At 43.8% G+C, this 27,385-nt stretch overlaps 1 non-coding gene across 1 annotated transcript; it reads left to right on the top strand.

Annotated features, from left to right (window-relative positions):
• The first annotated feature begins 18,844 nt into the window (after positions 1-18,844).
• Positions 18,845-18,946, top strand: LOC146397875 (U6 spliceosomal RNA). The gene has a single exon (XR_014825349.1). It is a non-coding gene; the product is annotated as a U6 spliceosomal RNA (small nuclear RNA).
• Positions 18,947-27,385: the final 8,439 nt, after the last annotated feature.

Here is a 27,385-nt window from a genome sequence, read left to right as displayed (position 1 = left end):
AACTAGCTATTACTTTTACCATCATTACCATTTTCATTCTTACAGGCTTACTATTCTTCCTGCCACGTGTGAGCCACTAATAATTGAGCACCTAGGATGTGCTCAGCGTCCTGTACAGCTTGACTCCAAGCCCACCATCCAGACTGTCCTCATGTGTCCTCAGGTACATGTCAGGTGCCATCAAGTCTCATTCCACCAAATTACCAATTCGCCACCTGCTAAAACTCTCTACGCTTTCTCCCCTCTGGCTACATCTTCTGCCTACAATAGCCTTTCTTCTTCTGCACCTGGCACAGCACATTATTCCCTCAGGACCTCTGTCCAACATCACCTCCTCTCTGAAGCCCATCTAGATTGGCTTTCCTTCTTTTAGAATTTATCCCACTGTGTACTAATTATTGGCTCCCATGTGTAATTATCTCCCAAGAGGGTAAACACTCTTTAATCATTTTATTCTTTCTATCCACCCCAGCACCCCTTCTAATTGTCTTTGGCATATAGCAGGTCCTCAACTAATGTTTGGTGAATGAATGAGGATGCTATGTGTGTGGTGTGTTTGCCTTGGTATTATGTAGGCACAAAGGCCTCAACTCTCTCCTGCTGGCACCTATTAGTTTTGGCACAGATTGATCTGTTCATGGTTTAGTTCTCCCCTTTACTGCAATTCCCACTTCCAAGTGGCTGCAGATAATTTCTGTAGAGCCAGACCACACTGTGATGGGCCCACGAGTGCTTGACATTCTTGTCTCCTGCAAGCCGTTCAACCAAGAAATTCAGGCAACTTTCCCTTGTTACTGCCAAGGGTGAAGAGGGAAAGTACAGTTTCAGAGTATGATTAGGCGTTCCTGCTGTGGCACAGCAGAAAGGAGCTCAACTAGCATCCATGAGGACACGGGTTCGATCCCTGGCCTCAATCAGTGGGTTAAGGATCCAGCGTTGCCGTGAGCTGTGGTGTATTTTGCAGAGGCAGCTCGGATCCCACATGGCTGCAGCTGTGGTATAGGCCAGTAGCTGTCATTCCGATTCAATCCCTAGCCTAGGAACCTCCATATGCCACACGTGCAGCCCTGAAAAGAAAAAGAAAAAAAAAAAAAGGAAGTCTGAGTAGCAAAAACTGCCTCACAACTCACCCATTGACTTTTTTGTTGATATGTGAGGGTTTATTCCTCTGATCAGGTCGTGAAACCCCACGCTTTTTCAGGAACTAACAAGCAAACAGGCTGAAAAGAGGCACATGGCTGGCTGGCCACCTGCCCCCACCCGCCCTCCTGTGGATTGTCATCCCCGTGGCTTCTATCCGAAAGCGAGCCCCCTGGATGGTCATGGTGACCTGTCTGTTCTGATCTTGCTGAGAAGCCATTAGTTAAACTCTGCCCAAAGAGCAGCCACTTCCCTGTGAGAAGAGCAAGAGTCGTTAAAAATGTTCTCTCTGAAATGAGAGCAAATGCTGGGGACAAAGATGGAAAAAGTTTTTCTATGAAAGATGCTTATCAAATCGTGGGTCCCAACAAGGAGGAGTATGAAAACTCACAAATGAAAAATATTTGGTGTCAACACATCTTCCCCGCATACCTCAAGCAGCCCCCACCTTTTTTTTTTTCTGGGAGCATTGCTAATCGGCCCTCTGTTACCAAACCAAGTTTGGGTCCATTTGCCCGCATGGAGTAAAGTCAATGTATTGACACTCAGTTGTGGCGAAGGAAGGGGCAGGCTAATTGCCAGGCTAAGAGCAAGGAGGATGGCAACTCATGCTCAAGAAGCCCAAACTCCCTGATGGCTTTGGGGGGAAGGTTTTCAAGGACAAGGTGAAGGAGAGAGGTGGGAGGGGGGGCATGATCATCTCATAGACACTCTTCTAATTGGTTGGTGATGAGGTGGTCAGACGTCAGCATCATCACCTGTCTGCTTCCAACCTGTCTGGGATCTACGTGTTGTGGTCAATGCGCCTGTAACTTCTTCCACCTGCTGGGGGTTTCAGTATCTGCAAAACAGCTCGAGGCTCTGGCTCAGGATATTATCTTTGGCCCTTGAGGAGGCACTGAAGGGATTTGACTTTGTTTTATGGCTACACAATCATTACTTTGACTTGCTTGACTTTTCCTTTGCATTTTCTCACTTCTTTGATTAAATCTGCTCTTTGGAACTCAGGGAAAGGCCTGAGGGGCTAAAGCTTTTCTACAAACAAGAGGCAGGCAGAGGCCATGGAGGTGGGTCTGTCCTGGGAAGGGTCCTATAGGGTCCTCCTCTGTTAGAAGTCCTTAAAAACTGATGTATGAAATTATTGAAACAGCACATGTTCTGAAGACCCCAGGGCACACTCTGGAAATTTATAAAAATGTATGGATACCAAAAAAAAAAATGTATGGATGTTTTGTCTTCCCCACCACACACACCCTGTTTTCTGAGTCAATGGGGGAGACACCTTTGCTTAGTCCACTCCAAACTCCTACTTATGTGGGAACTGCCCTTCACACCTCTAGGATGTGAGAATTAACATATGTCTTTTCTATCAAAGGAAGTCTTGGTTATTCCATTTGTTCCTGCTTCGTCTGAGACACCCTCCTCCACACCCCCCCCCTCTTTCCCTCTTTTCCCAATAACGATTTGTTTCAAATTAGCCAACTGAGAAGAATGTGCGCCCTGACCCGACCAATGGGAAGGGGACAGGTACATCACCTGTGTTAGGGATAAATAGAGAGAGTCTTTTCTTCTTTGCGTGTGCTTTTTGAGTACCCATGCCCTTCTGCAGAAGTAAAGAGCCTTGTTGAGGTCTCCCTGTGTTCATGTGTCTCACTTTCCAACACTGACAATCCGAGCCAGGGTCATTTTAATTCTCCAACAGGAGACCTATGGGATCCACCACGTTCCTGCCCCACCTACCCACCAGCCTCAGATGTCTGCTCTCAAATCATTCTTGACTCAAGAGGACCAGTGCCTCCCTGCCCCAAGATGCATAGATCTGGGACATAGAGTCAACTCAGCCAGCCTCCATGGCCACAGCTGGGAGACACAAGGCTCAGAAGCCATCAGTGATCATGTTTGCTACATGACACAACAAAGAAGCAGAGACAAGAGGCAGAAGAGGGTTCTTGGGACTTGTGGTGTCCCTGGAGGCAGCTGTTCCTGAAGCCAAGCTCTGTCCTTCCTTCCTGCCTCTTCACCGGGGCAATGATTCCTCAAATTCTGTGAGCCCTCTCAGGGCTTGCTGCCTAGTTTTGTATGGCCCACACGCTAAGAACTTACATTTTTTTTTTGGAAAAAAGTCAAAAGAATAAAATATTGTGTGACATGCAAAAGCAGGCATACCAATCAATGGAACAGAATAGAGAGCCCAGAAATAAACCCACACACCTGCGGTCAATTAATCTTTGTCAAAAGAGGCAAGAATATACAATGGAGAAAAGACAGTCTAGCAGTGGTGTTGGAAAAGCTGGACAGCCTCATGTAAATCAATGAGGTTAGAACACACCCTCATACCATGTGGAAAAGTGAACTCCAAAATGGCTTAAAGACTTAAATATAAGACATAACACCATAAACCTCTTAGAAGAGAACATAGACCAAACTTTCTCTGACATAGATTGTACCGATGTGTTCTTAGGTCAGTTCCCAAGCCACAGAAATAAAACCAAAAATAAACAAATGGGATCTAATTAAATTCATGAGCTTTGTACAGCAAAGGAAACCATAAACAAAACAAAAAGGCAACCTATGGACCAGGAGAAAATATTTGCAAATGATAAAACGGACAAGTGCTTGAGTTCAAAATATACAGACAGCTCATATAACTCAACAAAACAAACAACCCAATCAAAAAATAGGCAGAAGACCTAGATAGACATGTTTCCAAAGAAAATATACAGATGGCCAACAAGCACATGAAAAGATGCTTAACATTGTTCATTATTAGAGAAATGCAAATGAGAAAAACAATGAAGTACCATCTCTCTCACTGGTCAGAGAAGCCATCATTAAAAAGTCCACAAGTAACAAATTCTAAAGAGGGTGTGGAGAAAAGGGAACCATTCTACACTGTTGGTGGGAATGTAAATTGATGCAGTCACTATGGAAAACAGTATGAAAATTCCTCATAAAACTAAAAATAAAGTCATCATATAATCCTGCATCCCCTCTCCTGGGCATATATCCAGATAAAAATTAATTCAAAAAGATACATGCACCCCAATGTTTATTGCAACACTGTTTATAATACCCAAGACATGGAAACAACCTAAATGTCCATCAACAGAAGACTGGATAAAGAAGATGTGGTAGATTTATACAATGGAATATTACTCAGCCATAAAAAGGAACAAAATAATGCCATTTGCAGTAACATAGATGACTTAGAGATGATCATACTAAGTGAAGTAAGTGAGAGAGAGAAAGACAAATATCATGTGATATCACTTAGTGTGGAATCTAAAACATGATATGAATGAACTTATCTATGAAACAGAAACAGACTCACAGACATAGAGAACAGGCTAGTGCTTGCCAAGGGGTGGATGGGGAAGGGATGAAGTGGGAGTTTGAGACTAGCAGAAACAACTATTATGAATAGAAGGCATAAGAAACAAGGTCCTACTGTATAGCACAGGGAACTGTATTTAATATCCTGTATAAACCAAAATGGAAAAGAATAGGAAAAAGAATGTGTGTGTGTGTGTGTGTGTGTGTGTATAACAGAATCACTTTGCTATACAGTATAAATTAGCCCAAGATTGTAAATCAACCATACTTCAATAAAATAAATTTTCAAAAATTTTGTGACTTGTGGGAATTATATGAAATCTAAATAAAGTTTTATTTATTTACATACTCCCTTGTGTACAAATTGGTACAGCTGCTTTTATGCTATAAAGGCAGAATCACATAGTAGTGACAAATCCCCAAAATTGTAAAATACTTACTAACTGGCTCTTCATAGAAAAAAAAAAAAAAGCCTATCTAAAGACAGAAACAACGTCACCTCCATTAAAAAGCCATGAAATTAAAACAGCTCTAAAAAATGTTACTCGTGGTGCAGTCACTATGGAAAACAGCATAGAATTTCCTCAAAAAGTTAAAAACAGAACCAACGTATGATCCCGCAGTTCCACTCCTGGGTATATGGATGAAGAAAATGAAATAGCTGTTTGGAAAGTATCTGCCACCTTCCCCCCCCCACTGCCCTCTGTCTCAATTCATTGCAGCATTATTTACAACAGCCAATGGAAACAATCTAAATGTCCACTGACAGATGGATAGATAAAGATAGTGTGTGTGTGTGTGTGTGTGTGTGTGTGTGTGTGTGTGTGTGTGTATCCAGAGGTGAGGCTGGGGAAATGGTGAAGGGGGTCAAAAGGTATAAGCTTCTAGTTATAAAATAAATAAGTTCTGGAATGGAGTTCCCATAGTGGCTCAGTGGTTAACGAATCCGACCAGGAACCATGAGGTTTCGGGTCTGATCCCTAGCCTTGCTCCGTGGGTTAGGGATCTGGCATTGCCATAAACTGTGGTGTAGTTTGCAAACGCGGCTCAGATCCTGAGTTGCTGTGGCTCTGGTGTAGGCCAGTGGCTACAGCTCCGATTCAACCCCTAGCCTGGGAACCTCCATATGCCTCAGGAGCAGCCCAAGAAATGGCCAAAAAAAAAAAAAGTTCTGGAATGTAAGAAACAGCATGCTGGCTGTAGTTAACAATACCATATTGTAGAGTTGACCCTTGAAAAATATGGGTTTAAACTATATAGGCTCACTTACATGAGGATTTGTATCAAATACATACAGTACCACACAATCCCCTGTTGATTGAATCCACAGACGTGGTTATATACTGAGGGCCAACTGCAAAATTATACATGGATTTTCAACGTGGAGTTTGGGGATTGGTGCCCCAGTCACCGCGTTGTTCAAGGTTCAACTACGTCTTTGAAAGTTGCTGAGAGTAGATCTTAAAAATCCTCACCTAAGAAAAAAATTGGTAACCATATGAGATGATGGATGTGAACAGAAAGGATTCTAGCGGTCATTTGATACAGATATCAAATCACTGTGTTGTACACCTGAAACCAATAGGATGTTACGTGTCAATTATATCGCAATAAAGCTGGAGGGAAAAAATTCCAAGTGTCACTCATTGCTGCAGATCCTCTAGCTGCTGTATATTTGGAGAGAGGTTTTAATGCCAACCATGATCCCCTAGCGACAAAAAAAAAGGAAAGAAAGAAAAGAAAAAGAAGCCACCTTCAGCCTTTATACACATAAGGGGAACTTGGTCATGTATAAATGTATCTTTCACTCTAAGAAATGCATTCCAAGTGGAAGCTCTCCCTGCTTAATAAAATTCCTGACTTACTTATTCCTATGACAATTTCTAGAGACAAATATCATATGAGATCATTACTTTGTGGCATCTAATAAAAAATGATACAAAAGAACTTTGAAAACAGAAACAGACTCAAAGATTTTGAAATCAAACTCAGGGAGTTCCTGTTGTGGCTCAGCAGAAACGAATCTGATTTGTATCCATGAGGACGCAGGTTCCATCCCCGGCCTTGCTCAGTGGGCTAAGGATCTGGTATTGCCATGAGCTGTGGTGTAGGTCGCAGACACAGCTTGGATCTGATGTTGCTGTGGCTGTGGCATAGGCTGGCAGCTGCAGCTCCGATTCAACCCCGAGCCTGGGAAATCCCTGTGCCACAGGTGCGGCCCGAAAAAACAGAAATCAAACTTATGGTTGCCAAAGGGGAAACACAGAGAGGGAAGGATAAATTAGGGGGTTGGGTTGACATACATACACTACTACATATAAAATAGGTAAGTAACAAGGACCTCCTGTGTAGCCCAGGGAAATCTACCCAATACTCTGTAATAATGTGATTGGGAAAAGAATCTGAAAAGAAATGGATACATGTTTACGTATAACTGATTGACTTTGTTGTACACCGGAAACTAACACAACATTCTAAGTCAACTATACTCCAGTATGACTTATAGAAAAAAAAAAAAAAAGAAGAAGAAGAAGAAGAAAAGTCCTGAGCCTGCCATTCGGAAGAAGCTGGCCCCGCTGCCTCCTGTCCACCACCTCAGGATCCCATATTCTTAAAGCTGATGAAAAAATGCATATTCACCCTTGGTTGCAAATAGGTCATTAGGCTACAGTCAATGGGGCATTAGATGAAGACTGAATCTTCTCTTGCAGAAACGTGTTGTGTGTCCTTTAGAAAGTCTCACAACCTCTCCGGTGTTTTGGTCTGTTCTGTGTGGTTTACTGCAGTCCAGATTAAATCACCTCTGGGATCAACATGGGATCTAAGCCTCTCCTTCTATGATTAGTCTTCTTTCTCTGTTATTCTGTGATATGGTGGATATTTGTCGTTGCAACAGGTGTCCAGACAAGGCCCATGGGTGGCACATAAATGCACTGAGAAGGAGACAAAGGGTGTCATAGGATTCGGTTCCAACTCATTTCAGCAAAGCTGGTGCCCCTTCCATTGCAGTATTTGTCTTCATGGTAAAAATCTAGTTCCAAGAAATGAAGTTGAATCCACAGATCTTGTCTCTGGGACCCGTCAGGGGGACAAAGAAGGAGCCATCCAGTGCTCATTAATCCAGGTGGAAATAAAAAAGATTAAATAGCACAGACACTGTGACCACTGGGAAAATTACAGAAATAAAGATCATTACATGCATCTGGTTTTCCAGGGGAAAGAAATGCAGCTAAAGCCTTAAGTCTTTAATAAGGCTAGAAATTAAAACTGGGATTAGCAACGATAAGAAGCATTTATAAGAAACTACATGACATTCGTGCTTAAGTTTTGCTGGCCTGATTTTCGGAACGTTTTCTATATTGTTAGTACTGATCGCCAGCTTCTTCACTGGTTGAAAAAGGAAAGTCACTGCCCACTGCTTTCAGGTCCACAGCCTTTTCCGAAGACATACTCAACATGCTTCAGGCTAACGCTTCTTTAAAAGCCATAGTCCAGCACTGTTTCCAAGAGGTTTCGGCAGAGACAGGAGAGAATGAATCTCTGAACGTCAAGGGAGCTTTGATGTCTGACCTTGGCCTGTGATACACGGAGAAAACTGCTCCCATGAGAGGTGATTGAGGGGTAAGCACCTTGGGCTGAAGATGGGGAGGGGAAAACAGGACCCCCTCCCCATTTTTAGGGAACTCAAATTCTCCTGCCATCAGAGATGCAGAAACCTCTGTTAAGATGTAACCATGGAGCTCCCATTGTGGCTTAGCAGCTTAAGAACCCAACTAGTATCCGTGAGGATGTGGGTTCCATCCCTGCACTCGCTCAGTGGGCTAAGGATCTGGCGATGCCGCATCTGTGACATAGGTCACAGATGTGGCTCACTAGGACTCCTGAGTGGCCATGGCTGTGGTGTAGACCGGCAACTGCATCTCTGATTCGACCCTTAGCCTGGGAACTTCCATGTGGTGCAGGTATGGCCCTAAAAAGAAAAAAAAACAAACAAACAAACAAACAAAAAAAACCCAAAAAAATGTAACCGTGCCACTCGGCTGACCAACTCTTATGGATTGAGTTGTGTCCCCCTCAAAAGATACACTGAACTTAATCCCCAGGATCTCAGGATGGGACCTTATTTAGAAACAGTATTTTTATAAAAATAGTCAAGTTAAAATGGAGTCATTAGGGGAGTTCTGTAATGGCATAGAGGAAATGAATCTGACTAGTATCCATGAGGACATAGGTTCAATCCTTAGCCTCTCTCAGTGGGTTAAGGATCTGGCGTTGCTGTGGCTGTGGTGTAGGCCGGCAGCGACAGCTCTGATTCGACCCCTAGCCTGGGAACCTCCATATGCCATGAGTGCAGCTCTACAAAGATTAAAAAAAAAAAATTCCAGAGGGTAGCAGTTAAGTGCAAATAGTAAACCGTACTAGTTAGAATTAAGTTCAGTCGTAAGGAACAGGAAAAAAGACATGGAATAACAGGAGCCTAAACAAGATAGGGTGTTTCTACTGCAAACTGAGGTGGTTCCGAGGTGGATCTTCTAGAGTAGAGTGATGCTCGCCAGGGTCAGGGACCCTTTCTTCCTTGTTACCCTACTGTGGAGGCCCCCAAAATCATCCTGTTGCCCCAAGATGGCAGCCAACGCGATGGCATTCCAGCCCTGAGGAAAGACAAAGGGCAAGGAGAAGCTCATTCTTTCTTTCTTTCTTCGGAAGTTGCCACATTAGCCTATGTCTCACTAGCCAGAACTTAGTCATGTGGTCCCACCAAATTCCAAGACAGGCTGGGAAATATAGGCTTCAGTGTTGCCAGCCATGTGACCTCTCAGGGATTGCAGTGGGCACCACTGCTGAGCAAAATGAGCCGTGCGTGTAGAGGCTGCCCTGTGCACTGTAGGGAGTTTAGCAGCATCCTTGATCTCTGGCTTCTAGATGACAGTAGCAGCCCCATCCGTGTGACAAATAAAAATGTCTCCAGCCATCACCTAATGTCCCCTGGGGGCCACAATCATCCCAGTTAATAACTGCTGCTCTAGAGGAAGAGAAGGGGATTAACCATCTCTGCCTCCTTCACTTGACCTTGAACCTTGACCCACTCTCATGCCTCTTCTGCCACCTTTTTCCTATTGACTCTATGTTGTTCCTTGATTCTGGCGCACTAACCTGCCATTTGCACTCCACCTCTGCTTCCTAGACCATCTTTGGTACAATACTCCTGAATCAACCCTGACCTGGGACCTCCCAGTTTGGGGAGTAGCCCCCCTACCCAGGCATGGAAGGACATCGGCTCTGAGAAAAGCAACACAGAGAAACAAGCTGGTTTGAATTCCTTATGGAATCTTGAACCTCCTGAAGAAGGTGCAGCCTTCCAAACTGTCCGTGTTGGACATATGTACAGATCATAAGTAGTGGGGATTCTATTTTTTTTAAATATTAAGACATGATTTGTGAGTTCCCTGGTGGCTCAGTGGGTTAAGGATCTGGCATTGTCACTGCTGTGGGCTTGGATCACTGCTGTGGCACAGGTTCAATGGTTCAATCCCTGGCCCAGGAAATTCCATGTGCTGGGGGTGGGGCCAAAAATAAAGAGACATGATTTGTTCTTTCTTACTGGGTGGCTGTTCACTTAACTGAAATTGAAATATTCATTTCTTTGTGAAGAGAACAGATACTGCTCAGGAGATAAGAGTCATCCATGTGCTGGATACATCAAACTAAATTGTTTAAGGTCCATGGTGAGCAGTTGGGAAAGAAGGAAGACAGTTGCCTTGAAAGCCAAGTTTTCCAAAAAGAAAAAAATGGATTTTTTTTAAAGGCCCAAGGCTGCATTTAATATGTCAAGAAATAAAGCTTTGAGGAAAGCCACAGAGTAGGTCACAGTATGTTGGCTATGACATAAAGGAAACTCACAGCCCAGAGGAAGAAGAAAGGCCTTTCCAGGGCCCTGGGAGGAAACTGCAAAGAATTTCATAAGGATGAGAGAAGGAGCCTCAGGAAGAACTCGGCACCCATAACCGCTGAGTCCTGGGCAGCCAATGGCAGCAACACCTGGACAGAATCAGGGGAATCTGGGTACCTTGGAAGAAAGGAGAGTGGGGGGGCAACATGGTTTCCAGACAGAAGGTATCAGGGTCCGAGGAAGGACGGGTGAAAGTGAAGACTTGAGGAGTTCCCTTGTGGCTCAGCAGGTTAAGGATTTGCAGTTGTCACTGCTGTGGTACGGGTTTGATCCCTGGCCTGAGAACTTTTTTTCTTTTCCTTTCCTTTGTATTCTTTTTTTTTTTCCTCTCTTTTTTATTTAAAAATTTTTTTTTCTTTATGGCTGCACCTGCAGCATATGGAAGTTCCCAAGCTAGGGGTTGAATCTGAGCTGCAGCTGCCGGCCTACACCACAGACACAGCAACTCAGGATCAAGCTGTGTCTGCAAACTATACAACAGCTCACGGCAACACTGGATCCTTAACCCACTGAGCGAGGCCAGGGATTGAACCTGCATCCTCATGGACACTACGTCAGGTTCTTAACCTGCTGAGCCACAATGGGAACTTCTTCTTTTTCCCCCTCGGGATCTTCTGTATTCCATGGGCTTGTCCCCCACCCCCAAAAAAGTGAGGATGAGTTAATACTTCATGCCCACACCTGAGCGTGGTGTATAAGGAAGACGCCCAGAAGACCCATAAATCCATGTGGGCTTGCAGAAGTGCTGAGTACCCAGGGACAGGAAGAGAGTTGAGAGCAGGACAGGGAGGCTTTGGACTGTGGGAACCTTGGAAGCAGCGACTGTCCCAGAGACCATAGACTAGCAGTAGGATCCAGCCAACAGGTGCCAGGATGGTGGTAGACCGAGCTCTGTAGACTCAGCAAAAATGCCCACAAGCAGGAAGGTGGATGTGGGACTTAGAGTAGGCCAGGAGACGGAAGAAGGAGAAGCAGATGCCCTGACCAGAAACCATCTCTGACCATCAGTTACCCCCCATGGGGAAAACAAGGGAGAAAAGGGAAGGGAGAAATCCTGAAACACTGATGATTTATCCGAAAGAGACTGAGCAACCAAAAGTCATTTAAACCTGAAATTATCAAATGATAATTTAAGTAGTGCATTAGCTCCCATAAAAGGCCAGCAACAGAGTGGCTTAAACAACAGAAATTAATGTCTCACAATTTTGGAGGCTGGGAAGTCCAAGATCAAGGTGCTGGCCAGGTAGGTTTCATTCTGAGGCCTCCCCTCTTGGCTTGCAGATAGATTGCCGCCAGTTTGCAGTGTATTCTCATGACCTCTTTTCGAAGCATAGGGGAAGTGAAGAGCTCTCTGACTTCCCTTCTTTTTCTTCATCTTCTTTGTCTTCTTTGTCTTCCTCGTCTTCTTCGTCTTGTCTTTGTCTTCTTCATTGACGTCGTCTTCTTCTTCGTCGTCGTCTTCTTCTTCTTCTTCTTCTCCTCTTCTTCTCCTCCTCTGCCACCACCTCCTCCTCTCCTTCTTCTTCTTTTTCCTCTTCCTCTTCTTCTTCTCTTCCTCTTGTTCTCCTCCTCCCTCCTCCACCTCCTCCTCCTCTTCTTCTTCCTCTTCCTCTTCTTTTTCCTCTTCCACTTCTTCCCCTTCCCCTTCTTTTTTGATTTTTTAGAGCCAGATCCAGGGCATATGAAGTTGCCAGGTTAGGGGTCAAATCAGAGATGTAGCTGTTGGCCTATACTATAGTCATAGCAACTCAGGTTCCAAGCCAAATCTGCGACCTACACCATAGCTCACAGCAACACCAGATCCCTGACCCACTGAGAGAGGCCAGGGATTGAACCCACATCCTCTTGGACACTAGTCAGATTTGTTTCTGTTGCATCACAACGGGAGCTCCCCAGCTTCACTTCTTATAAGGACATCAATCCAATCAGATCAAGGACCCACCCTTATGACTTTACTTAACCTTAATACCTTCTTCCTCCAAATATAGCCACTTGACCCCATGGGTGTCAAGGCTTTGACATGAATTTTGGGAGGGGCCCACAAATATTTAGTCCATAACACGTAGCAAATTTAAGTGTTTCTTTTCTACCAAGTTGGATTAGGGGCTCAAGATCAAGTTAATTTCCACTATAAACTATAAATAGAATTAAGTTTTTCTATTTGCATCTACTTGTGTGATGCACAATAATATATAAATAGCATAAATATCATGTATACATCATATCTAAACTACTAGAGAATTTATACAAAATGTTAGCATTGGGAATCATTTGGAAATGCCCTTTGGGGTGATTTATATTATTCTTTCCACATATCTTTCCATATCTAATCTGCATTTCCTTTATAATAAGAAAAAAACACCTGCAACACTAAAAAATTGTCAGTATCATCCAATTGTCAAGATTTGGTACAAAAATGCCAAGCATGGTCCCCCTGGCCATATCTAATCCTGGAAAGATTTAGGGAAATGAGTACTTTCATTGCTCGCTGGTAGAAACATGAATTGTCCCAATCTTTCTGAAGGGCCATGTAATAATATGCGTGAAAAGCCTTAAAATATACATCTGCTCTGACTTAGCAATTCTACTTCTAGGAATTTATTCTTTAAGAATTTATTCTAGGGGACATAAGAACATGCATAGAGACATACAAAGATGTTTGTGGCAGCTTTATTTCTATTAGCAAAACCCTAAGAAATAATTGGATCTGACTGTCCAATTATAGGGAACTAATGAAAAGAATTAGGATATACTATAGTATGGAATACTATGCAACATTTGAATCTCAAGTTGTAGAAGCATGTTTTTCTCTTTTTTTCTTTTTTCTTTCTTCTTCTTCTTCTTTTTTTTTTTTTTTTTTTTTTTTTTTTTTTTTTTTTTTTTTGCTTTTTACGGTTGCACACATGGCATATGGAAGATCCCAGGCCAGGGCTCAAATCAGAGCTACAGCTGCTGGCCACAGCTACAGACATGGCCACACCAAAACTGAGCTGCTTCTGTGACTACACTGCAGCTCACAGCAATGCTTGAGCTGCTTCTGTGACTACACTGCAGCTCACAGCAATGCTTGAGCTGCTTCTGTGACTACACTGCAGCTCACAGCAATGCTTGAGCTGCTTCTGTGACTACACTGCAGCTCACAGCAATGCTGGGTCCTTAACCCACTAAGCAGGGTCAGGGATTGAACCCTCATCCTCATGGATACCAACTGGGTTTGTTATTGCTGAGCCAAAATGGGAACTCCAAGCATGTTTGTGTTTACAATATACTGCTAACTCAAAGATCAGGCTACAAAACTGTAGGCTTTATATTATTTGGTCAGCCACACGTTCCTGCAAAACAAAACATCCAGGAACTCAGTGGCTTACCACACAGAGTTACTCTCAGGCTTACAGTGGGCAGGTTGTCTGAGGTTGGCTGATCTGGGCTGGGCTCTGCTGGGTGGCTCTTCTTCAGGCTGGGGCAGTAGGATGGTCTCCCAGCTGCAAGCTGAGTCAAGGCTATTTCTTCTATCTCTCATCACTCCAGGAAGGCAGGTCCCAGAGCCATTCTCTGAGTGGAACAAGCCCCACCCACAATCACTTTAAACCCTCTGCTCCTTTACATCCACCAGCATTCCATGACCCAAGCAAGCCCACAGCCAAGCCTGTACCAGTGAATCAGGAAAATACTCTCCACTGCCACAAGTGAGAGGAATGGCCAGGCAGCATGGTGAGGAGCATGGGTACCTGGAAGGCAAAGGGCATGCAGAGCAAATAAGATCACCACCTCTGGAGTTCCCTCATGGCTCAGCGGGTTAAGGATCCAGTGTTGTCCCCTCTGTGGATCTAGTTATAGCTATGGCATGGGTTTGATCCCTGGCCCAAGAACTTCTGCATGCCATGGGCATAGCCAAAAAAAAAAAAAAAAAAAAAAAAAAAAAAGCCGTCCCATCTTTGGAGATTTTTAAAACAAATACCATGTAATATCTACCATTCAATGATCTATTGATGAAAGAATCTTTTTCTGTAAAAGATGGGTTTTGCATGGAGTGACAGCAATCTTGACCATGGCTTAAAATTAAAACATTAACTTTTCTCATGGGACCAGAAGACCCAGGCAGGCAGACCAATGGTGTCATCAAGGAGGCAAGCTCCTCTGTCATCCTGACCAACCATTTCAGCATGTGGCCTTCATCCCTAATTCACCAGATGCTGATGTCCTGCAGGTATGGGTGTGCCTGCTCCCCAACCCTTCAATTTTTCAGTAGTATTGATTTTGTTGACATGGCTTCATATGGATTTTGTCTCTATCTTGGTGGGTACCAAGAGCTGCTGAGGACTGTAGTTTTCCTTTTTGTCCTCTTTTGTAAAGAAATACCTGGATTCTGGGATTAAAAATAAAAACTGTTGATTGGGAGTAGCTGAAACAAACCCGACTAGCATTCATAAGGATGCAGGTTTGCTCTCTGGCTTTGCTCAGTGGGTTGAGGATCTGGCATTGCCATGAGCTGTGGTGTAGGTTGCAGATGTGGGATGGATCCCACGTTGCTATGGCTGTGGCATAGGCCAGCAGCTGTAGACTCCTAGACTGGGAACTTCTATGTGCCGTAGGTGTGGCCTTAAAAAGCAAAAAAAAAAAAAAAAAAAAACCTTTTGATTGACACATTTTCTAGTCACCCAACATTTTCACCCAAATCTGATGTCAATTTCTCTGAAGAGATTTCCCAGACCACTGGCTTCCCCTTGAAGCCGCAGCAGCAGCAACGGCAATTTAATACTCGTGGTTATCACAGGGTTCAGCCATAAGCAGTTCTTGCTTAGAAAGAAAACAAAACAAAAGGATACCTCCAATATGTTTGCAATTTTATTCCTTGCTGGAAAGGGCCTAGTAAAAACGCTTCTTGTGGCATAGCTGGCACAGAAGAGAAACCCATCAAAGGCAGGAGGCCAAGGGGGTGCAGCTACAATTGACTTCAGCCATTGCGGCTTTCAAGTTAAAGGCAGCCGATGGCAGCCAATGTCTCCTGGCAGAACTGTCAGCTTATCAGATCTCCACCAGGGACCCAGAGCATGCGGAGGTCGTCCTGAAGGCTGGGAATTCTTGCCTTGACTTGAATTTAGAATCAAGTTGGACTGGTTCCCACCCTAATGAGAATCATTGGTCCCAAGTTTACTTTTTTTTTTTTTTTAAAGAAAAAGAACATTAACATTTATTATATAAGTTTCAGGTGTATAGTGTTCAATTTCAACATATTACACACTACACAGTGATCACCCCCACAAGTCTAGTTACCATCCATCACCATGCAGTTGCCCCTTTCACTCATTTCACCCAACCGCTAATCTCCTTTCTCTCTGGTAACCACTAATCTGACTTCAGCATCTATGCGTTTGTTTTTGTTTTATTTTGTTTATTCCTTTGTCATGTTTTTCAGATTCCACATCTGAGTAAAAATCATAGCGTTTTGTCTTTTTCCATCTGATTGATTTCACCGAACAAAATACTCCATCCATGTTGCTGGAAAAGACAAGCTTTCACTGTTACTGGGCTGCATAGTATTCCACCGTATAAATATACCACACTATACGCTTTCCTCCATGAGTGAACAGTCAGGTTGCTTCCACATCCTGGCTACTGTAAACAGTGCTGCAATGAACATGGGGGTGCATATATCTTTTCAAATTACTGCTTTCATGCTCTTCAACTAAATACCTAGAAACGGAATACCTGCGTCACATGGTAGCTCGATTCTCAACTTTTTGAGGCATTTCCACATTGTTTTCCATAGCTGCTGTACAAAATTACAGCTCCAACAATGTACAAGGATTCCCTTTTCTCTACAACTCTCCAATATTTGTTATTTCTTATCTTTTTGATAATAGCCACTCCAACAGGTGAGAGATGATATCTCATTGAGATTTTGATTGGCATTTCCTTAATAATTAGTGATACTGAACATTGTTTCACATGCCCGTTGGCCATCTGTATATCTCCTTTGGAAACATGTCTACTCAGATTCTCTGCCCACTGTTTAATCAGTTTTGTGTTGTTGTTGCTGTTGTTGCTAGATTGTATGAGTTCTTTATATAGTTTGGACTTAACAGATAAATCATTGGCAAATATTTCCTCCATTAGGTAGGCTGCCTTTCTAGTTCGTCAATGGATTCCTTTGTATGCAGAAGCTTTATGCTTTGATATAGTCCCAAGTGTTTATTTTTGCTCTTCTTAATTTTGCTTTTCATGTCAAAAAATCAGCTCCAAGATTAATGTCAAGGAGCTTACCATCTGTTTTCTTCTAGGAATTTTAAGATATCAGGTCGTATATTCAAGTCTCTTTCTTACTACATAATGAATTTTATTACATTTATAGGTGTACAACAATCATCACAACCAAATTTTACAGAGGCTAGTTTACTTTTTAAAAGAAAGTTTTCAGAGTTCTGGTTGTGGCTTGGCTGGTTAAGAACCTGACTAGCAACCATGAGGACGCAGGTTCAGTCCCTGGCCTCGCTCAGTGGGTTAAGAATCCACCACTGCCACAAGCTGTGGTATAGGTTACAGATGCAGCTTGCATCCAGTGTTGCTATGGCTTTGGCGCAGGTCGGCATTTACAGCTCCTATTCAACCCCTAGCCTGGGAATTTCCATATGCTGCAGGTTTGGCCCTAAAAAAAAAAAAAAAAAAAAAAAAAAAATTAAAAAGAAACCTTAAGCTATCAGGAATCCAAAGTCATAAGATAGAGACTTCACAGTCTATTTTTTATGCTTAGAATTTAAGGGGGAGTTGTTTTCTTTTTCTGTTACTCGACTAATGTAAGAGCCAATCCCCCTGGACACAATTCTCCATCTTAACGCTCTATGGGCCTCTCTCTTTCTTCTTTGAAAATGTCAAAATGCCCACCTCTTAAGTCTACTGCTCTTTCAATTTTGACAAATGAGAACCCATATAACTATCACCCAGAGCAAGAGAGAGAACCTATCATTCCAGAAAATTCCCCTGTGCCTCTTTTGCAGCCACCCAGCACTAATTTCATTTCTATCACTATGAGTTAGTTTTGCCTGTTCTTGAACTTCATATTAATAGAATCATAAAGTATGTATTCTGGGAGCTTTTTGGCTTTTTGGCACAGAAGGTTAGGAACCTGACTAATATCCATGAGGATATGTGTTCAATCCCTGGCCTCATTCAGTGGGTTAAGGATCTGGCATTGCCTTGAGCTGTAGTGTAGGTTGCAGACGCAATTTGGATTCTGAGTTGCTGGGGCTGTGGTGTAGGCAGGAGCTGGAGCTCTGATTCGACCCCTAGCCTGGGAATTCCATATGCTGCAGATGCAGCCCTGAAAAGCAAAAAATAAATAAATAAATAAAATAAAATAAATAAATAAATAAATAAATAAATAGGTATTCTTTCGCGTTTAGCTTATTGTGCTCAACATAATGTTTCTCAGATTCACCTGCAATGGTGCCTGTATCAAGAGTTTGTTCCTTTTGACTGATGAGTAGTATTCCATTGTAAAAATATACCGTAATTTGTTTATCTACTCTCTTATTAATGTCCCTAGTTATTAGGAATAAAGCTATAATGACAACCTTGAAAACATCTCTTTGTGGAATAGGTGTTCATTTCTCCTGGGTATGTACCTAAGTGGATTTTCTGGCTCATAAGTTAAATGTATGTTTAACTAAAGTTTTACTATTCTATGCTTTATTAACCACGCATGGTTACCAAAACTCAACATCGTCAGTCCTATAATTTTAGACATTTGGATGAGTGTGTTGCAGTATATCACTGTGAGGTTTTGTTTTGTTTTGTTTTGTTTTGTTTGCTTTTTAGGGCTACCCCCCAAAGCATATGGAGGTTGTCAGGCTAGGGGTCAAATCAGAGCTGTTGCTGCTGGCCTACCCCAGAGCCACAGCAACGTGGGATCTGAGCCACATCTGCAACTTACACCAGAGCTCATGGCAACGCTGGATCCTTAACCCACTGAGCAAGGCCAGGGATGGAAGTTGCGCCCTCATGGATGCTAGTCAGATTTGTTTCCACTGAGCCACGACAGGAACTCCACACTGTGGTTTTACTTTGCATCCCCCTGTTGCCTAATGGTGATGAACACCTCATACATTTCTTGGCTATTCAAGTATCTTCCTTTTTTTTATTATTTTTGTCTTTTTGCCTTTACCTGAGCTGCTCCCACGGCATATGGAGGTTCCCAGGCTAGGGGTCTAATCAGAGCTGTAGCCACCGGCCTACACCACAGCCACAGCAACGCAGGATCTGAGCTGCATCTGCAACCCACACCACAGCTCACAGCAACGCCGGATCCTTAACCCACTGAGCAAGGCCAGGGATCGAACCCGCCACCTCATGGTTCCTAGTCAGATTTGTTAATTACTGCGACGGGAACTCCTCAGGTATCTTCCTTTGAAAGTGCTTGTTAAAGATTTTTGTCCAGATCCCTTTGGCAGCAGAACGCTACAGAGAAGATTAGTATGGCCCCTGGGCAAGGACGCCATGCAAATTTGTGAAGTATTCCTTTTTTTTTTTTTTTTTTTTTGGTCTTTTTGTCTTTTTGTCATTTCTAGGGCTGCTCCCGTAGCATATGGAGGCTCCCAGGCTAGGGATCAAATCGGAGCTGTAGCCACTGGCCTACACCAGAGCCACCTCAACACGGAATCCGAGCCATGTCCGTGACCACAGCTCATGGCAAAGCCGGATCCCTAACCCAATGAGCAAGGCCAGGGATTGAACCTGCAACATCATGGTTCCTAGTCAGATTCGTTAACCACTGCGCCAAGACGGGAACTCTAAGTATTCCATATTTATATGTGGGAAAAGCATCTGAAAAAGAATGAATGTGGACACATGTATAACTGAATCACTTCATATTAATAGAATCACAAAGTGTGTATTCTGGGAGTTCCCATCGTAGCTCAGAGGGTTAAGAACCCAACTAATGTCCATAAGGATATGAGTTCGATCCCTGGCATCGTTCAGTGAGTTAAGGATCTGGCATTGCCTTGAGCAGTGGTGTAGGTCACAGACGCAGCTTGGATCCCCAGTTGCTGGGGCTGTGGTGCAGGCAGGAGCTGGAGCTCTGATTTGACCCCTAGCCTAGGAACTTCCAGAAAATTGGGTACAATTTTCTGTTGTACAACAGAAATTATCACAACCTTGTAAATCAACTATACTTCAATAAAACTTTAAAAAATGAATATGGTCCCCAGACCCAGGAAAGAAAATATTTTTGTCCATTTTTTGTGAATTGGGTTTTTTAATTATCAATTTTTAGGAATTCTTTATGATTCTAGATGATGTCCTTTTCATGTAGATGTTTCTTGAATTTTTTCCTCCCAATCTGTAGCTCAGCTTTTCATTTTCTTTTTTTGTATGATAATTTGAAAGGAAAAACTGAATGGAATTGGCCATGGCAAATACAAATGTGTAGATTATAGGCACGTTTTGTGAAATTAGAATCACATAAAAGCTACGACAAAAAGCAATTCTATTTCTGTGACATAAAAATGCTCTAAAAAATAGTTTCTTAATTTAGTAGTTTCAACCTGTCTCTGTGGTCCTTGCGATGATGCTTTTTTTCATCAATTTATTATTATCAATGCAAAAATCCAAAAGAGAACATTTTTATCCTGGGATTAAGAATTGATCTTTTATTACCTGGGAACCCAAATTATCTATGAAATGTGTGACACGAGTTTGAGGAAAAGAGGAAAGAGGCATTCCTGTTGTGGCTTGGTGGTAACAAACCCAACTAGTATCCATGAGGGTGCAGGTTCAGTCAGGGTGTTAAGGATCCGGTATTGCCGTGAGCTGTGGTGTAGGTTGAAGATGCAACCTGGATCTGATGTTGTTGTGGCTGTGGTGTACACCAGCAGCTGTGTCTCCAATTCAATGCCTAGCCTAGGTACTTCCACGTGCCATGGGTGTCACCCCAAAAAGACAAAAAAAAAAAAAAAAAAAAGAAAGAAAAGAAAAGAAGAGAAAAGAAAAGAAAGGAAAGAAAAGGTGTCTCAGGTCACCGCATCTCATCACCCCCAATCCTTATCCCAATTCCAGTCCCATCTAAGTCCTTCAGTCTCCGAGTTAACACTGTGATCGGCTCTGTGCAAGGGTGGACTCAGCTTGAGCCTTCTTTCTGCACTAAAGTGGGGTCGCATGCCCCCTGTCCCACATCAGGGGACCCCAGCTGCACCAAGCCTAACAACCATCCCCTTGGAGTCTCTTTTCCCAGCATGCCTTTCCCGAGGTTTGCATCAGAAGAAGAATTAGGCAAAAGTCCCTTCTCACTCAGTCCCAAAGTAACCCGCCTCAGGAAACTAACTTTTCCAAACTGACTGTCAGAGCAGGGGATGCTGGGACAGGATGCTTTGCTTCCGCAGCCAAAACCTCTTCTCTCCTCCAGGTTGAGGTAGAGTAACACCTGCTCTTGGGTAACGTGTGTCCAAAGCCCATTGCCCCACACCCATCCAGCCAATCCCTTGGTCATGCTTGCCCATGGACTCTGTGCATCAAGAGGGTGGCCTCTGTGGCTGACCAGTCCCCACTGCTGTTTCCCACAGCCTTTTCTGACCATCAGTTCTAAGACAATCCTAATTTCTTCCAATAAATCCCCCCCCACACACACACAGGCCACTTGAGTCTTTCTTATAGTCCTTGAGTTGACTGCAGCCACTTGCAACCCAAATAAGCTTGACCAGGTGGGGGAAAACCAACATGTGTAAAAGTGGGGGAAACAGAAATGTCACAAGTACCCTGCATGAAAGAGGGCACAGCAGCGCCACACAGAACGTACCAAGCAAGTTAGACAAGGGATGGCAAATCAGGACCACACGGCCAAGGTGACCCAGCTAGTGGAGCAGTGGGAAGCTGGAGGAGGTGCCCTTGAAAACAGCTTCAAATGGGGCAGTTGCGGCTGGGGAGGGCTGGTCCGCTGCATGACATTGAAGCGTGAAGAGATATGTATTTCCAGGGAAACTGGGGCAAGAGTAACCAAAGAGCAAAGTCCTAGGGAGATCTTCTAAATGCAGAGTAAAGAGAGGTTTGGGAGTTCCCACTGTGGCTCAGAAGGTTAAGAATCTGACTAGTATCCGTGAGGATGAAGGTTTGATCCCTGGCCTCACTCAGTGGGTTAAGGATCCAGCATTGCCGTGAGCTCTGGTGTAGGTCTCAAACTCGGCTTGGATCCCATGTTGCTGTGGCTATGGCATAGGCTGGCAGCTGTAGCTCCTATTTGCCCCCTAGCCTGGGAACCTCCATATGCCACAGGCACAAAAAAAAAAAAAAGAAGAAGAGAGGTTTGCAGGTCACCGACCAAAGGCTGGTTCCAACCCACGTGGATGCAAAGGGCAGTAGGACCCATCAATTCCAGTTTTCACATACGTCTGTCACTAGATCTCCTTCCAGCTATTCTCATGCCAGGCAGAGTCTTAGATGCCAAAGACCTACCCATAAATCCAGCAAAGGTCCCTGTCCTCAGGGAGTTTACATTCTATTTACTAAGTATCTACAGTCAGCTAAAACACTCTGCTAAGCACTTCACATGCAATCTCAGGGCAACCCTATGGGAAGGGTACTGTAACAAGCTGCATGGCACCATTGATGAAATGAGGCTTAGAGAGATGAGGAAACCAGCCCAAGCATGCACAGCTGCTGAGTGGCCGAAGTGAGACTGAGCAGACCGCCTGGCTCCGGGGTCCAAGGTCTTGACCTCCATCCAGGTAGAAGTGGCAATCAAGGCTTACCCTCCCCCCTTCACGTGCCTATATTAGAAAACTGGAAACTCTTCTAAGCACTGGGATACAGAGAAAGGGACCTCAGTCTGGTGAGAGATGCAGCCATGTGTGATCTCAACAAAAGGAGCTCTAAAGAAGGAGTCATTTATGGCCAGGATGTAGGTTCAGGGACAAACATTCTGAAGAGGAAACTTCAAAGACTGAGGCCAAGAGAGGGGAGAGAGCAGGGGACCTGGGGGAAGACAAGAGATTCTAGTCTCTTGTCAGGATGGAGATGGGGGAGGGGGCAGGGGGAGGGGAGATGAAGGGTGGTTCATGGGAAGCAGGTGGGAGGGAGTGTCCAGATATCCTGTGCCTAGCACCTGTCTGTCACCTCTGAAGAAGGAAGGGAGAAAGGGAAGGAGTAGGGAGAAAGGGAAGGGGAGAAGGAGAGGTTAAAAAACCAAGGTGGGACGGGTTATGAAAGACTTTCAGTGTTCTAGTAAAAAGTATGGGCTTCTTGTTGTCAGTGGGGAACCACTGATGGTTTAAACAGGAAAGTGATAAGCCAGTACTCAACCGAATGTGTTTCAGTGTTAGATAGATAGATGATAGATAGATAGATAGTTGGTAGATAGCTAATAGGTAGAGAGATAATAGATGATTGATAGGTAGGTAGGTAGATGATAGACAGGTGATAATTAAATAGATGATATAGAAAATTGATGGATAATAGATGATAGTGTCAACTAAAAAAATACAAACTGAAAGTTGAGAGTTAAGTTTTCCTTGGGGTGAACTTAGGACTTAAACCCAGGAGACAGCATCTCATGTATCCCTGACAAACTGCTACCAAGGAGGCAAGGGGGGACGTAAAATATATGAGTTTTTGCAGCAAAGGGAAGGGAGTAGGAATAAATACTATATAACCAGGTTTACAGAAGATTTACAGAAAACCGTTTCTATGGGGAAAGGTAAAGGGCTGGGTTTACTGGAATCACTCCTTTGACAGGCTTCCCTGAGTTCCCTCAGGGCTTATTGGCCCACACTTGGGAGTGGCTGTTCTCGCAGGTGACTCGGAAATGCTGCCCCAAAGAGGAAAGCAGGAATATCAAGATATAAGTGCTAAAGGTGAAGGAGGAGGGGCATGCAGCTGTGCACACATTTTACAGCAGTTTTCTGCTGGTTTTGTGAAGGTTACTACTAGTCATAGACATTAGTCACCATGGACGAATTTGAGTGTTTTTTTAGACATGAGGATGATACCGGAAAGACGATCCTGGAATCCGGGTTCTTGTTCTCAGCAGTCAAAGAATGAACCCCGCCAACACTCAGGCAGCAAGCAAGTGAAGTCTTTATTAAAGAAAAGCAAAGGAGTTCCCATCATGGCTCAGTGGTTAATGAATCTGACTAGGAACCATGAGGTGGCGAGTTTGATCCCTGGCCTTGCTCAGTGGGTTAAGGATCCGGCATTGCCATGAGCTGTGGTGTAGGTTGCAGATGCGGCTTGGATCCTGCATTGCTGTGGCTCTGGTGTAGGCTGGCGGCTACAGCTCTGATTCGACCCCTAAGCCTGGGAACCTCCATATGCTGTGGGAGAGGCCCTAGAAAAGGCAAAAAGACCAAAAAATAAATAAATAAATAAATAAATAAATAAATAAATAAATAAATAAATAAAATAAAGAAACGCAAATAGCTCCCAGGACAGCTGGGAGGGGGGAGAAGAAGAGCCCCCTTTCTCTATTGTCCTATAGGGGTTTTTATTCCTTAAAGTTGGGGGGTACCAACGTGGGGTCTAGAAAGATGTGGTTTTCTCCCATTGGTCTTGTTCAATTACTCATATCAGTCCTTGTCCAATAGGGTCTTAGGGGTGGAGATGTCCCATAAGTTTCATAGTTTCTTTGCCCTTTTCCTCCGTAAACTGAGTCACAGGGGATTAGAGATTAATGGGTGTAGTACTCTCCCTATAGTAAATAAGGCATGTGGGGATGTTACTCCCTGGAGCCCTTAAGCCACAAATGTTCATCCATGGCCATATCAGAGAATGCGTGGAAGCCCAGGTTCCTACACTGACACTTGAGTTACCATTCTGCTTCAAGGAGATGGAAGAATTGGGCTCATAAAATCTTCTAAAAATATCTATCTGAAGACCTGTTCTTCCAGTTTTCCCAGCGCACAGAGCGCCTCACTCCTGGTCTCCACCCTGAGCTCCACTCAGTGTGGGCTGCAGGTTGGCAGCTGCAGTGGCTCCTGTTTTACTCAATGTAGCAGTTGACGGCAAGTATCAAAACTTCACAGATACAATCCCTATCCAATTACCAAGGACATTTTTCACAGAACTCGAACAAAATATTTTAAAGTGTATTTGGAAGCACAAAAGACCCAGAATAGCCAAAGACATCCTGAAAAAGAAAAATGGAGCTGGAGGAATCAGGCTCCTGGACTTCAGACTATTCTACAAAACAACAGTCATCAAAACCATATGGTACTGGCACAAAGACAAATATAGATCAGTGGAACAGGATAGAAAGCCCAGAATTAAACCCACACACCTATGGCCAACTAATCTATGACAAAGGAGGCCAGAATATACAATGGAGAAAGGGCAGCTTGTTCAATAAGTGGAAAACTGGACAGCCACATGGAAAAGAATGAAATTAGAACACTCCCTAACACCATACACAAAAATCAACTCAAAATGGATTAAAGACCTAGATATAAGACCAGACACTATCAAACTCTTAGAGGAAAACATAGGCCAAACACTCTCTGACATAAACGACAGCAACATCTTCTCAGATCCACCTATCAGAGTATTGACAACAAAAACAAAAATAAACAAATGGGACCTACTCAAACTTCAAAGTTTCTGCACAGCAAAGGAAACCCTAAACAACACAAAAAGACAACCCACAGAATGGGAGAAAATCTTTGCAAGTGAATTGACTGACAAGGGATTAATCTCCAAGATATATAAACAACTTCTGCAGCTCCATACCAAAAAAACAAACAACCCCATCCAAAAATGGGCAGAAGATCTAAACAGACAGTTCTCCAAAGAAGACATACAGATGGCCAAAAAACACATGAAAAGATGTTCAACGTCACTCATTATTAGAGAAATGCAAATCAAAACCATGATGAGGTACCACCTTGCACCAGCCAGAATGGCCATCATCCAAAAGTCTACAAACAATAAGTGCTGGAGAGGGTGTGGAGAAAAAGGAACCCTAGTACACTGTTGGTGGGATTGTCAATTGGTGCAACCACTGTGGAAAGCAGTATGGGGATTCCTCAGAAAACTAAACATAGAACTACCATTTGATCCAGCAATCCCACTCCTGGGCATCTACCCAGAGAAAACCACGACTCACAAAGACACATATACTCCGATGTTCATTGCAGTACTATTTGCAATAGCCAAGACATGGAAACAACCTAAATGTCCATCAACAGAGGAGTGGATCCAGAAGAGGTCGTACATATATACAATGGAATATTACTCAGCCATTAAAAGGAATGAAATACCAGTGTTTTTAGCAACATGGATGGACCTAGAAATTATCATGCTGAGTGAAGTCAGCCGTACAATGAGACACCAACATCCAATGCTTTCACTGACATGTGGAATCTGAAAAAAGGACAGACGGAACTTCTTTGCAGAACAGATGCTGACTCACAGACATTGAAAAACTTATGGTCTCCGGAGGAGACACTTTGGGGGGTGGGGGATGTGCCTGGGCTGTGGGATGGAAATCCTGTGAAATTAGATTGTTATGATCATTATACACCTACAGATGTGATAAATTCATTTGAGTAATAAAAAAACTTCATAGATAGATAGAGGGTGATAGACGGATGAGAAACAAGAGATAGATGAGAGAGGGAGAGAGGCAGAGGGAGAGAAAGCTGGAGACGGAGATGGGATGACAATGGAAACGAGGAATGAGGATTTAATTTGGGAGGTGGAGGTTGGGGGTGGAGAAGGCATAGGAGGCATCACTGTTACATTCCTGAAAGCAGGGCCACATCCTGTGCAACATGCCCCCCACCCAGACTCAGACCCCGCACCCAACTAGACCCGCTGAGAATGGAGCCTCTAATCACTGCGGAAAAAGCCCCTCCCTGAAAATCAGGGGGTTGGTTTCCGTGTTTTGCCTTCAGCGAGAGTCTCCGTCTCCAGCTCTCATTGTGACTGCCTGTTGGGTGGAAATGTTATTAGGAGGAGACAAATCTGCAGGTAGCGGCCACCTTGGCCGCCACAGGCAGGCTCACCAAGCCAGGCTCCCGCTGCGAGGGGCGGAGCCACCCTGGGAGGGGAATGACCAAGGTCAATGTTGGGGATGCAGCATCTGCAGCAAAGCATTTGCCCCATTCTCCTCCTGTGGGCATTGTTCCTTTCCACTGACCAGCTGCCTGCAGGCTCCGGGGCAAAGACAGAATGGGTAACACAGCCGCCATTCAGCGGAGATTAATGCCTGAAATGAGCCACACCTCTGAACAATTGCATCCTAGAAGAGGGACAGCGCTGAAAGGCCAGGGAGCCCCATTGATGATGGTTATAAAAGAGGTGAAGGCCCGCGTGGAGGGAAAGAAAAGTTTCAACCGCCCCTCGAACCAACTCCGATTCTTCCTCCTCGCCCTTCTTTTCCCTTCTGACCGCCCGTTTGGCCCAGGAGGCCCTAAGCCAGACTCGGTCTTTTTATGCGCAGGGACTTGGGCCGCCAGCTTAAAATTCACGAATTTGCTACTGTAAGTCACATCGCTGAGGCTGCGTGCCGATCGCATTAGGACTATTATCTTCGCAACTTTCCGACTTGACAATTAGTTACTATCATTCACGCTGTGCAATCAGCTGTTAAATCCTCATTTATGCTAATTTGAATATGAATGTGCTGTTCAATAACATGTTAGATTGCCATGTTTACAAATATACTCCAGGTATTTAGAAATTTAGATGATGCAAAACATACTGTTTAAACAGCGCTCGGTGCCAGTTGAAATAACTTAAGCCTATTTATCAGTCACTTAGCAATTCTTTTCACATACTTCTGTTTTCCTGGGTCCTACCCTTCTCAACCAAAACTCAAATATGCTCTCTTTTTGTTTGTTCGCTTTGTTGCTCTATTAAACTAATCATCTTTAAGATAAGACTTAATTAGCAGTCACCTCTACGTGGGTCTTCTTTTCTAATTCCTGCTGATTTCATTCCACCTCTTTTAGAGACAGAGGAAACAGTAACCGGGAAAAAGAA

Source organism: Sus scrofa, chromosome 13, assembly GCF_054392235.1.
Source record: "Sus scrofa isolate SSC_HxYL_T2T_F1_AM1 chromosome 13, Sscrofa_HxYL_maternal_Yorkshire_Landrace_v2.0, whole genome shotgun sequence".
NCBI lineage: Eukaryota > Metazoa > Chordata > Mammalia > Artiodactyla > Suidae > Sus > Sus scrofa.
The sequence above is the reverse complement of the archived record's forward strand: the minus strand, read 5'-3'. Positions and strand labels throughout refer to the sequence as shown.